General features: G+C 46.0%; 1 long non-coding RNA gene across 3 annotated transcripts; it reads right to left on the bottom strand.

Moving 5' to 3' along the window:
* Positions 1-6,690: 6,690 nt before the first annotated feature.
* LOC109769746 (uncharacterized) lies at positions 6,691-8,899 on the bottom strand. 3 transcript variants are annotated; one of them, XR_002234398.4, is made up of 3 exons: positions 7,717-8,874; positions 7,273-7,376; positions 6,691-6,985 (listed from the first exon to the last, which is right to left on the bottom strand). It is a non-coding gene; the product is annotated as an uncharacterized lncRNA (long non-coding RNA). The 3 variants fall into 3 exon arrangements; XR_002234400.4 differs by lacking the exon at positions 7,273-7,376 and adding an exon at positions 7,126-7,225; XR_002234399.4 differs by lacking the exon at positions 7,273-7,376 and having other exon boundaries at positions 7,717-8,899.
* Positions 8,900-13,404: the final 4,505 nt, after the last annotated feature.

The following is a 13,404-nucleotide window of genomic DNA, read 5'->3' as shown; positions in this document are numbered from 1 at the left end:
ACGTCGTCGACGACAGCGACGATGCCCGTACCGCCGTGCTCCCGCAGTGTCGGCCTAAAGCAACTCGCCACTCCTTCGCGAGCTGGCTTGGAACGACGAGTTGCTGAACCATGCGCCGGCTTGGGGCGGCAACTTGCTCCGTCGGGCTAGGCGATGGAGGTGGAGCAGCGAGCTGCCTTGTTCGTATCCAGCCGTCTCGATTGGCCACCCAGCCGGCTTTTATGCCGGAGAATTGCTCTTCCTGCTCGTCGAATGCCATTGAAAGGGTAGAGAAAATGATGGAAGGAGGAGATGAGGAGCGGCAGATTGGTGCGATTCTTGTCCGGTGTTTGGCATCGTTTAAAAAAAGGACGGATGGGAGGAGCTTGTCCAGCGTTGCGTTTAATGCCGACCCGCTCGTGAACAGACGTGTCGGCGAAGAGTTTTCTCGGCTTCCGGTCGGATTTAATGGAGGCGCTTGAATGCGGCGAGGAGGCGTGTTTAGCCGGGCGTGCAGCGGACGGTGCCCTCGGCCGGCGCCGCTTCAATGACGGAGGCAGTGTGGGGTCGCGTCCGCTCTGAGCCGCCTTTAATGTGGAGCGGTGCGCTCTACAGTAACATGAATGCGGGGAGCTGGCGCCAGGCGGGAAGCACGTGCGCCAGGAAGGAGAGGGTTTGGGTGAGCCAGAGCGGTCAGAAGCAGGCGCAGCGGTGGTTCGGACTCTCACGAAGCCCCATATTTATCTCTGATTACGGGAGAAAGTATGTCCGAACCGCGACGCGGACCGATAAGGACTGTGTTAGATGGCCTAAATCCGGACAGGCAGACCGAGGGCGTTGGAGATGCCCTGGCCATGTCCCCTAAAACTAAAAAAATTAGCATAGAAGGATCTAGGAGACGGGAAAATATCTGAGCAGAGGCCCAAGGAAGGATCTGTTCTCATGCCTGCCCTTTCTTCCAATCAATAAAGAGGGAGGCAAGTGGATACCGTATATGAAAATGGCACCGTGGACGCGCATGTCGGCATGTGTCCGTCCATACATAGCTCAGCTGCGCTCTGCTGTGCAAGGCAACGAAGACGCGACCTGCCTGCTGCTTCCTTGTTTTTTTTTTTGTTTTTTTCAAAAAGGAAAATTTCGTCCACATCGGTTCCACGGATTTGTTCTTCTGCGCGTCTTTCGTGTCACCGGTGTACTAGTCATTATACGTCAACACTCCCTCTCACATGTAGCTCCCTCGGACATAAACGTGGATCGAAAGTGGGCTGCAATTTAATTGCGTCAGCCGGGTTTTGAACTCAAGACCTCTTGACTCTGATACCATGTAGAAGTGCATGTTCTAGCCAATGCAATCAAAAGACCGATCTGATGAAAAAGACTAGGCAGCACATTATGTGTCAACATAAACTACCCCTCCGTCCTAAAATTCTTGTCTTACATTTGTCTAGATACGGATATATCAAAATCTAGACAAATCGATACATCCGTATCTAGATAAATCTAAAACAAGAATTTTGGGATGGAGGGAGTACATCGTACAGGTTCAGTTCATATTATCCCTCCTATAGCAGAAAGGAAAAAGTCCAAAACAAATCTTCAACTGGTAGACGAAAGCTAAATCGAACCCTCAACTTACAATCCCGAAAATCAGCATATCGAACTCTTTGATTCCGGTCTATTTTAAATCTTGATAGTGTTTCCAAACAGGGATTGTATACCTGCCATGTTGAATCTCAGGATTGTTACTCCAGTCACAACTGAAACTTAAGATCTGCCGCTGCTAAACACTTCCAGGTAGCCACTAAAAAAATTAGCTGTTGTTGCTATACTGAGAGGCCCGAACTATTTATCCACGCAAAACAACGTCGAGATTTGAAAGATTCTTTAAGGGCAAACAAATATTAAAAATGTGCAGGCCCGAACAATCTTTAAATCTCCGATTTTTTTTTGAAATGCGAACACTTTTGAAAATTCTGAATACTTTTTAATAATAGGACATTTTTCTAAAAACACAATCAATTTTGAGTGAACACTATTTGAAACATAAACATTTTTCTTGAAAGAAATGGGAACAAATTATTAAAAGTGAATATTTTTTAAATATTTGTATAGTTTTATAAATTGTTTATTGTCATTAAGAAATATAAAATGTGCATTTGGCAAAATGTTACCATGTCGGTTTTGGAATTTCATAAATTATTTGCATTTTAAAAATATATTTTCTATTTCAAAATTGTTTATAGTTTTTTATGAAATGTTTCGAAAAAGGTTTTCATATATGAACGCTCATTCCTGTTCTTATATACAAGTTTGGAGGCTGCTTGAGAACCCTGATTATCTTTGTGCTTAGGTTTTGAGAGCCAAATATTATCCGGATGGACAGCTACTGGATGCCAAGGTGAAAAGTGGAAGCTCGTATACATGGCAGAGTATATGTGCCGGTATTAATACATTCAGGAGAGGGGCAATATGGCGCATAGGTGATGGATCACAAGTGAACATTTGGGCTGATTCGTGGATACAATCGAGTGCCGATGGCCGTGTCACTACACCACGAGGAGGGACCCTTCTGTCTAAGGTTTCGGAGTTGATTGATCCTGTCACTGGTTTATGGGATGAACAGTTGATAAATGATGTATTTTGGCCGGTTGATGCGCATAGGATTCTTGCCATGCCGCTGGCACCACATGGGATGATGGAAGATTTTGTGGCCTCGCGGTTTACAAGGAACTTCGCCTTCTCGGTCCGATCAGCTTATCATGTGGAGTGACAACATCAATTTGCACGCTGGTATGAACGAACAGAGGGGGAGCCGTCCCAGTGTTATCCGGTGTGGAAGAAGCTCTGGTCTTCGCCCGCCCCAGCTAAGATTAAGATCCATGCTTGGAAGGTCTTACACGGATTCATACCATGTTATGGGGTATTGGCAAATCGCCATATTGATACGTCGGACAGCTGTCCTATGTGTGTGGGTGGATGCGAAGATATTATGCACGCTCTCTTCACTTGCCCTAGGGCAGCCGAAGTCTGGAGATGTCTGAATCTTGACGGGTTCGTGGAGGAGGCGTGTGATACAGACAGGACAGGCTCGGAAGCGTTGGGCTATATTTTATGTGCTCCTACACGCCAGAGGTTGATCCAAGATATCCCAGCTCAGTTTCTAATCCTTGTGGGTATCTGGTACATATGGTGGGAGCGTAGACAACATGTCCACGGGGATGAAGTGCAGACTCTGGTCCGAGCCGCGTTGTCAATCGCGGCGCTGGCAGCAAATTACCTCAAGGCTACGAAGAAGAACGCGGTAGTAAGATCCTTTGGATGGAGGAAACCGCAAGAGGATTTTGTCAAGTTAAATGTAGATGCGGCTTTTCATGCAGATGACCTCCAGGGAGCTGTAGGAGCTGTGCTACGGGACTGCAGAGGTGGTTTCATCGCAGCTTCAAATGAGAGGCTGGAGCATGTTGCTGATGTAGGGACGGCGGAAGCACATGCACTACGGCATGGCATCTTGCTAGCGCAGCGGATGGGGATCACCAAGCTCATTGTGGAGTCCGACTGCCTTGAGGTGATTGACACCATGAACAATGGTGGTTTTACGGCGTCTGGCGCAGTTGCGATCTATTCGGATTGTTTGGTCCTTATCGTAGGTTATACTTCGGTGTTTTTTGCTCACTGCCCCAGGGAGACAAACTCTGTCATTCATGTTTTAGCTAGGCAAGCGGTGTCGGATCCACCTTCCGTGTGGATTGAGGAGCCGCCGGCCTTCATTGTAAAGGGCTAGTGGATGATGTAACTGTTTTGTTCCAAAAAAAGTTTTCCGAAGTTTCAAAAAAAAGCCGATTGGCTAGGTGAGGCCTCTGCGAGTGCGACGTACTGAATTCAAGTATTGTGAAGCTCATTATTTGTGGCCGCTTATAATTTTTTGTGGCTCCTAATAATCCCTCCTTCCCATATAATCTTGGGCTTCTAACGTTTCGGCATGAAAATTAGCGCAGCCGCATGTTACTTGAGTTGTGGTTGGCTGGTAGACAAGTGGGTCGTAAAAATCAGCCGCATGTTTATTTTCATTACAGAAATTTAAAGGAAGTTATTATCGTTACGAAAATTGAAAAACAAAGAAAAATAAAAAAACGAGTGTGCGAGCGACTGCTTTGATGAGCTAACCCAATTCGTCCTAATGTCCAACCAGCCCGTCAACAATCCTTGCCACGTCAGTGGATACCAATTAAACACCCTCAAGGTTTAATATAGACCGGGATCAGAGAGTTCGGTGTGCTGATTTTCGGAATTGCAAGACCAAGCTTTGATTTAGGTTTCGTCTACAAGTTGAAGGTTTGTTTTAGACTTTTTTCTAGCTACAACCATTGGCGATTTTAGGAGCCGTTCATCCACCCTTATCCAAGGGTGGGAAAATAAAAGTTACAAGGAGTTACAAAATTGAAATTACAGGAAATTACATATAATTGTGGAACCATTACAAAATTTAGGTGGGGTCAGTTAATTTATGAAAGGGTAAATCCGTCACTAGTTTTTTTTTTTTTTGAGTGGATCACTAGGGCAGCTATGCCGTGGGATAGAAAGCAAGATGGACGTCGGATCTGATGTTTAAGGCCCGCGCGAGATTAGCTCCTTCCGTTCGCTAATTGACTCCGTACGATGGAATAATACAACGTGGGCCTGCTAGTCAGTTTACACATGCAGTTTCTTTCCTTGCAACTACCCCACAATAAGCGGTTTAACTCTCGTTGATCAGTCGTGCTTCCTCCATATTCTTTTGGTTTCTATTCCAAAACTAAAGAAAGCATGCACCGGAAGCATGCATGGTGCTGAATCATTTCCTCTCATCTAATTCAACTCGTGTGTCCGAAGCATTTTATATGGACCAACAAAGCACTTATTGTGAGGGTTAGAGCATCTGCCTCAAACCCACCTCATATGCCGGGAGGATGGCCCGGTCAGTGACCAGTCATAAAAAATCGACCTAGACGGGCGCCTTAAACGGGCCTCAAATGCCCGGACTGACTGACACCTCTCATATTCAGCCCAAATCTAGGGTGGATATGGGGGCTCCCGGGCGCGTCCGCCACGTCAGACCTAGCTCATGCCGGTCCACCCGACCCCACATATATTTCTCCCCATCCGCTGCCCCGGCCAAACTCTAGCCACTCCCCTCCGCCACTCAACCTTCCATCCGACGATCTCCGACCATCTCCAGCATGGCAGGCAGTAGATCCGAGTCATACACCTCCAGATTCATGGACCCCGAGCTCATCCCACGCAGCCCCGAGAAGGAGATGACCCTCTGGCTTGCATTGCGCCGCTCCCGGCAGGAGGCCGCCCGACGGCAGCAGTCGGACTCCTTGCATCATGAATCCATCGCGTCCGCCTAAATGGCGCATGGATATGCTGCGACGTGCGCCACCACTGTCTCACCGGAGGCGGTGCGGTCCGTCTGGCGTCCGAACGTTGTGCCGGAGGCGCATCCCCTCCATTGGCACGCCGAGCTGGAGGGGAATGCATGGACGTCGTCGGACGCTAACATGGCGTGGCATGCCCGCTGTGTGAGGCAGTGGGCGCAGGAGACGGTGATAGCCCTCATGGTGGTGGGCGTTGGAGAGGCGCGTCGCATTCTCCGGCACCCCGGCGGATGGCCTGCAACCCCGTGTGTCGCAAGCATGTCATGATTGATATCGCCGGCTCGTCCCAGAACGGATCCATCATCAATCTGACGTCCACAGGCACCGTCAGGGTTCTAGTCTCTGACGAGGAAGAGTAGGGCATGGGAGACGGCGGCGCCTTGAGTCCTGTGAGCCGGCTTGTGTCCGATGTCCTACTCTACCTCACCGGTGACCGGACCAACACTTTGAGGAGCACGGCCGGCCGCTGACATGGGCACGGCGGAGCCGGACGTGCTCCGCTTAAATATTGGTTTACGTTGCATGTAATAATATGAATTTGAGGTCTCTAATTTGAGGTATCCAGTTGTAAAATTAAATATTTGAGGCATGATCAGTCACTGTCCCCGGACGCGAACAGCCGTGTCCGCGGGCGTTTGAGGGGCCGGATTTGCCGAGTCCGGTTGTAGATGTTCTTATTGCACTATGAGTCACGCGGATACATCACTACCACCATGAGCCCTCTAATTCTACTAGTACCACCAGTATGGGTAGTCCAAGCCTAAACCTACGTTCACATGGCGACAAGGTGAACGGTCCCACTATTAGCAGTACAAGTACTCATGGCACGCAACTTCCGCTACGGGCCATCTCGACCCCGACTACTGGTACTCGTGGGCCATTCGGACTACGACTATCTGTAGTGGTTAGTCCGAACGAGTAAAGCCGGTAGTTCTGGGCCATCGTCTATAGGTACTTTTGACACCATGGTTCTTTACATCTATAAGACTATGGGTTATCCAGACACCCCGGATCCCTTTAGGACAATAATGGGTCATCCAAAAATGCTAAAAGTCGTTCCCAACAAGTAAGACCGGTACTCCGCAGCCGAACCGTACGTAAACCTATGTTGTTTCCCGCCCTCTTATTAGCAATCAGATTCAATTATGCTACCATTTGATGGTAAAGCAAAATACATCGACAGTGGTAGTGTTTTAGGAGTTCGCTGCCACATTCACAACATGATGTAGTTGCGCCTTAATGGTTGGAAAGAAATACAAAAAAATTGACTGGCAGGTGAAAGATGCAACACAAATAATCCAACAATCTCACACATGCAATTCAAATTAAAATGTACTGTATTACACACAAAGTAACTCTGATGTCGCGACAAACAAACTAAAGGATTTTTCTTCTCCACAAAATGCATTTAACATCAAGTTTATCCCAACTAAAGCAATAGTCTATTTTACAAGTCATCAACCACCACCAGGTTTAAAGCATGAATGATGCAATCAGACACCACCAAAAGATTCAGCACATGATTCCCAGAATCAATCAGTAGGGACACTTTTACAGTCATCCAGGCGACCACGAGTCATACAATATATCTGCACACATAAGAGACACATCAACCTTTAATCTTATATAAATCATGCAAAATTCTATTCAGTCACAATCACGGAAATACTTGCAGAAATTAATACTCGACCAAGCAACAATTGTTTCCTATCTACCACGAAATACTTACAGAAATTAATACTTGATAATAGGACCACAAGTGCAACAGTTTCCTACCACGAAACCCCTTCTACAGAGAGCTATAGCTAACAGTTTGCTGCCATCATGTCCTACACAACAAAGAAATATAATTACTCCAAAAGCTCCATCTACTTACAAAGCAATATTGGTTTCTTCATTGCTCCACGTAGTTCCGCCTTTTGTAATCTCAATTCTTTGTGGTGAAATCATATTCATGCAGCGATATTATTATTATTTTATCTGCGTCAATCAAGAATGTGGAGATGTGTGATTCTGTCAGTCAAGAAAGGGAGATTCGGATAGCTACTTCAAGACTATGAACAAATGATTTCTAAATTCTCTTAGCTTCCCTTCCAAAACAGTTGTGAATTAGCATACATATTGGATTCCTAGACAGTAGCTTAGCAGCCAGTGTTCACATTATAACTCAAGTACACGCCATCATATCAGATACATTGAGCAAACTTCAGAACATGAACCATCAGTGCACTATATCTAAACTGAATTTTTTCACGACGTAGATGGGCAGATGGCAAGAGAGAAAGGCGAAAACAGAACATGAGTTGTAGAAAAGCCTTACCAGTACATGCATCGGATCTTTCGGGTCTGCGTCTGCATCGCCGCTTGTGCCACGGTCTGCGCCGGCCTCATCTTCGCCACCGCCAAAGTGCATGATGGCTACGGGCTCGTGCAGCCACAGTAATTGCCGCAATCTCCCGTGCAGGACCCTGCAGGAAGGCTACGAGCTCCAATGTTTGAAAACCCAATTTTGTCATGTTCAATTTGATTGGATCGTTCACGAATAACATGCAGCTAAGATAAGTGTACGTGAGGAGAAGATTACATACGAAACAATATGACGAAAATATTACTGAAAGATATGCTGGAAAAGGGACAGCATAATGTGACTGATGCATCCTCCCAACCAACCAGCATATGTAGGATCGATTATCACATTTCACAACCATACCAGATATATAACTCTTATGACATGCAGAACAAGATTAACGAATGAACATTTGAAAAGAAAATACTAACAGATGAGGATGCACACATCATTAATCCAGATTACTACCCGATGATCAAAGCAAAATTCATCCCAGGAAAATGATTAAACACATAGTTGTAGCATGTCCAAAATCCAAGATAAGATGCATATCAACATTACCCCTAAATAAGCTAATTAAGATAGACATGGTTCTCCTGAAATTAAACACAGATATTAGCAGCAGATTAAACTGGCCGAACTGAACTGATATCAAAAGGTTGCATGAACTAGATAGCATACATAAGCAAAGCGACAGATAGAGTGATTCAAAATACTAAGTAGGGACATCAGGGAAATCTATCGAATTGTGCCTGATTAATGCTTCCACTCCCATGTACGTGAAAAAACATGGCATCCTCTGTCGGCGGCGGCGTTAGAAGATTCAGCCTCGGGGGGTGCTGCTGAGGGAAGAGGAGGGTAGCCGGCGTTGACGGCCGTCAGCAGCTGATCCAGAGAGGAGGCGCTGCTGTGAGGAGCAGTAGTGGTGGGGAGGGCCTGCTCGACGGACAAGGCGGTGCTGGGGGCGGTGGGGCAGCAGAGGAGAGCATGCGGCGGCGGCTGTGCGAGGGTCGGCGGCGGCGGCACGATCAAGAGGAGGGTCGGCGGCGGCGGCTGTGCGAGGGACTGACGAGGCAGATGAAGAGAGAATGACCAAGGACGTGCGAGGGTATTGACGAGGCTGCGCAAGGGGATTGACCTGCTAATTTTACAGCTGTGCCCTTTCTACAGAAAAATAAACCTTTCAATGAATTTCTTAGATCTAATGGCTAGGAAAAATCAGAGCTGGAGTTACATGAAATTACAACTTGTAACTCGCCAATCACTGTAAAAGGAAAATACAGCAGCCGTATCCCCGAAAAAAGTAGGAGTAACAAGTTAACAGTTAACGAAAGAGACCCACATACAACGCTGAAAACGGAACGGGGGCCTCGCATGACAACAACCATATACGACGCCTTCGGAGAGCTCTACTTCGGAAGCCCGTCGAGTAGTTGCACACTTCGGCCTGGTTGTTGACTTGTTGCTGTGGTAAGATTCAGAGACGCCCGGAGCTTGTTTACATGGAACGAGGCAAAGTCCTCCAGCCTGTTCATTGCTTCATTCGCACATAGAGGCATTCACTCCTGAATGTAGCAAAGCAAAAAACGGAGTTGGGTAGTTGTTTGTGAACGTTTCCTTTACCTGTCTGTATATATTTATTTTATTGTTCTACGGTCTCGGAGTTAAAAAATGTAGCAAAGCACTTTTCGGCTGTTTAACACCCAACAATGATGATTAAAGATTTGCCATTTCTGTTGTTCCAAACTTCACAAAATAGCAGAGTTGGAAACATTGACCGCAAACAACTACCAACTAAGGGCATCTCGAGCCGTTCGGCCCCCCAAGGGCTTAAAATAGCGCCTCTTGGGGATTTACCGACGATATTTTCGGCATGGGGGGCTCCTGCTCCCAGCGCCCCCTCCCTCCAAGTTCACCCCAACCATCGAGTTCTAACACAAATTCGGCACACTTCGGCACAAAATCAACAAAAACTAATTTTTTATCACATAGTTCATCACAAAAATCAATACAAATCAAATAGTTCAATGAAGCAAGCTCATAATTCGAACACAAATTAAAACACATCGAACTAGGCGTTTCCTTTGAGCCCATGCAGCCGGTACCTGGTGATCAACAACTGCAAGAGGACCCTGCCTGAAATATGGTTCTGTGTCAAACACCGACTCTTTCTGCTCGCTCTCAATGATCATGTTATGCAAGATGACACAGAAATTCATCACCTCCCACATATGAGATTTCGACCAGGTCAGAGCGGGGTACCGGACAACAGCAAATCGAGATTGGAGCGCATCAAATGCCCGCTCGACATCCTTCCTGCAAGCTCCTGACACTTAACAAAATAGGAGTTCTTTCCTCCTGGCACAGGGTTTGAGATAGTCTCACAAATATTGACCATCTTGGATATATGCCATCCGCTAGGTAGTATCCCTTGTTGTAGTGGCGCCCATTGACCTCGAAGTTCACCGGAGGAGCATGACCTTTAACAAGTTTGGCAAAGACATTCGAGCACTGCAGGACGTTGAAGTCATTGTGAGTTCCTGGCATACAAAGGAGTGTCAAATCCAGAGGTCATGTGTAGCCACTTCCTCAAGCACCACATTGCAAGCTCCTTTCGCGCCTTTGTACATCTCCTGCCAAGCAAATGGACAATTTTTTCATGCCCAATGCATGCAGTCGATGCTTCCAAGCATCCCACGAAATCCTCTTGCTTCATTCTTGTAACGACCCGATCCCAATGGATCGAAGTCTCTGTGCTGAAGTGTCATCCCTAGATCGGTATGCTGACACACACAGTACTCAAGGAATTATAACAGAGTTCAATCACACACTTTATTACATCGAGGTCCTTAAAAGAGTATTTATTACAATAATATGGCTGAAGGCCATCTAAATAAAATAACTGCGGAAGCTTCGAAGGTAAATGAGTCCATCCAACTCCACGGCAAAACTGAGTGCAGAACACCGACCTATCGCACCTTACTCTGCTTCTGAAAAATCCGCAACATGAAACGTTGCAGCCACAAAGGGTCAATACATTGAATGTATTGGCAAGTCACACCCAAAGTATGAAAACAGACCTATCATCTACATGCAAGGATATAACAAGTGGATAGCTCTAAGGTTTATTTTGTGTAAAGCCAATTTTGTCCTACTTCTACTCACTAGACAAATTTTATTCCTTTACATTTTTATTAACCTATTGTTAAATTGGACCGCCTCCAACTTAACCCACCTATGAGAGCCTCCGAGGATCATAGGTTCCCAAATTGTTAATTCCGTGAGAGCCCCGGGCGATCATGGTTTAATTAAACCCACATCAGAATAATTATTTGGGATGAGAAGATCTTCCAGTGGTTTCAAGGTTTCAAGTCCAGTTGCTCAAAGTTGCCCGTAACCGGGGACACGGCTAATCATGATTAGTTTGTACACTCTGCAGAGGTTTGCGCACTTTTCCCCACAAGACTCGATCTCCTCCGTTGAATTCCTCGCATTGCCTGATGTTTGAGAACCGGATGATCGAGACATAGTCTTTCCGAAGAGGTCCCCTTAACCGATAGATAGGCCGGTACACCTACATTTCTCCTACATCTGCTAGCCTATCATGGAAAGGTTTCCCACAACTTACTCAACTATGCCAGAGCCCATAATGGCTTGTGGCTGCACATGGAAGCTACTTGATATGAAACATGTCCAACCTTTTTGAACCGGGGCGGCATTCCCCACCTTTTCCTGAGTAATGCAGAGCCTCCCGGAGGTTACACTTGTCGACTGGTCCCGACAAAACTTTCCACCCAGATGATTGATTAATTAGTATTGCAGAGCCTACGAGGAAATACAATACATGTAACGATTAATTGGTATTGCAGAGCCTCCGAGGAAATACAATACATATAAGTTGTTAATGTAGTCATTGTTTAAGTTCTCTTGCAACTTTCATGAATCACACGATGCCCAATCCACGTCTACCATAGCATGGCTAAGCAATAACTACACTATAACGATTCCCAAAGTGGCGACAAAGATTATCAGGATCAGGCTAAACATATGGCTATCCTATCTGGGTTTAACATAGCATAGTAGTCCTACACATGCATACTACTGTGTTGATAGAGGGCACTACATGCAAAGCAAAAACATAGGATTGGTATGATCAAAAGTGCATACTTGCCTGTTAAAGTAGATGAAGTACTCCGCACTCAATGTCCTGACAATTCTACTCTTGGCACTCCAGATAATATAGCGTGAACAAGCAATAGCATACATAAGCACTCATGCACAAGATTCAAAGAAAAGATCTCGAAAAACTTCGAAAACAAGCAAATAGTTCTTCCGAACATAAAACAATTTTCAACAGTACTAAAATTATGTGGATTAGATCTTAACAGAAAGTTTAGGTCAAGAGCTTTGATTTGCAAAAAGAATCAACTCAAACGGAGTTACGAAACTGAAGATACGATCAAAAGAAGTTCAAATTCAAGTCTGTTTGCATTTAAATTTTAAAACTTTCAAAAATAAAGTTGAATGGGTTTTCTGGATAAGTGAGATCACACTGAAGATGTTGGCGTTGGTTTCATGAAATTTGGACAAACGAGTAAAAAGTTGTGAGGGTTTGAAAACCAGGGGCTAAACTGTAAGAAAATTATTTGCATGTGGGTCCCTAACTACGTGACAGAAAAACTAACAGAGGAAGGTCCACTACAGAAACCTATTAGATGAAAGCGTTCGCTATAGAGGCTAATCTAATGAACGTTCGCTAAATAAAGGATAACGGTTCGAAAATAAAAAAAACGAATCGATCTAATCCTAGCTGTAGAAGGGGTATCGGGCGGGTGAGGGGAGAGACAACGGTTACCGCGGCATGGAGGTCACCGACGACGAAGAAGACGGCGGCGGCGGGTTCGGTGGTGGTCCGGGCGGCTTCTCCGGAGGTCCTCCGGCTAAGGTGAAACCACGGGGAGGCGCAACGCGAGACGGCGGATCCGATGGCGATGGCGGCTTCGGTCGAGAGCGGCAGTGGAGCGCGGGGCGGTGCGGCGGATCTCCGGTGGAACTTGCAACTCCGGCGACTTCGTGCGAGAGCTGCGGTGGAATTTCGGGGCTTGTGGTTTGAGGGAAAGAGAGGCCCGGGGCGAGGACTTATAAAGGAGGGCTTCGTGGAGGAGGGGCCAGGCGAGGGAAAAGAGTTCGAGTCGGTCATGGCGGCGGCCGGCGATGCGTATGAGTTGGACTTCGGCTCGGCTTGGGAAAGAAGGAACCGACAGGTGGGTCCCACCTGTCGGCAACAGCGGCGGTTCGGGCGAGCGGGCGCAAGCGGCTGGGCTGGGCTGGCCTGGCTCGGTGGGCTGGCTGGCCGAGTTCGACTGCCTCCTTCTCTTTATTTTTTTAAAAATAAATAATTTTCTAGAAATATGAAAAATCAGAAAAATATATTATTAAAAATCGTAGAAAAATCCACAAATAACTAGGGCCTTATTAATGACCTTGTGACATTTTTCCGGGCCTAAATGCCTAAACTAAAAACAAACATTTAAGTACTAATAAAATTGCATAAAATAAATATATTTGCAAATAAAAGTCCAATAAATGTATTTTGACTCAAAATTCAATTCCCAATATTTCTATTCCGTTTTTGAAGAAGTCATGTTATCTTCTCTCATT

Source organism: Aegilops tauschii, chromosome 4 (assembly GCF_002575655.3).
Source record: "Aegilops tauschii subsp. strangulata cultivar AL8/78 chromosome 4, Aet v6.0, whole genome shotgun sequence".
Taxonomy (NCBI): Eukaryota; Viridiplantae; Streptophyta; class Magnoliopsida; order Poales; family Poaceae; genus Aegilops; species Aegilops tauschii.
Note: the sequence above shows the minus strand (reverse complement) of the source record. Positions and strands in the feature narration are given on the sequence as shown.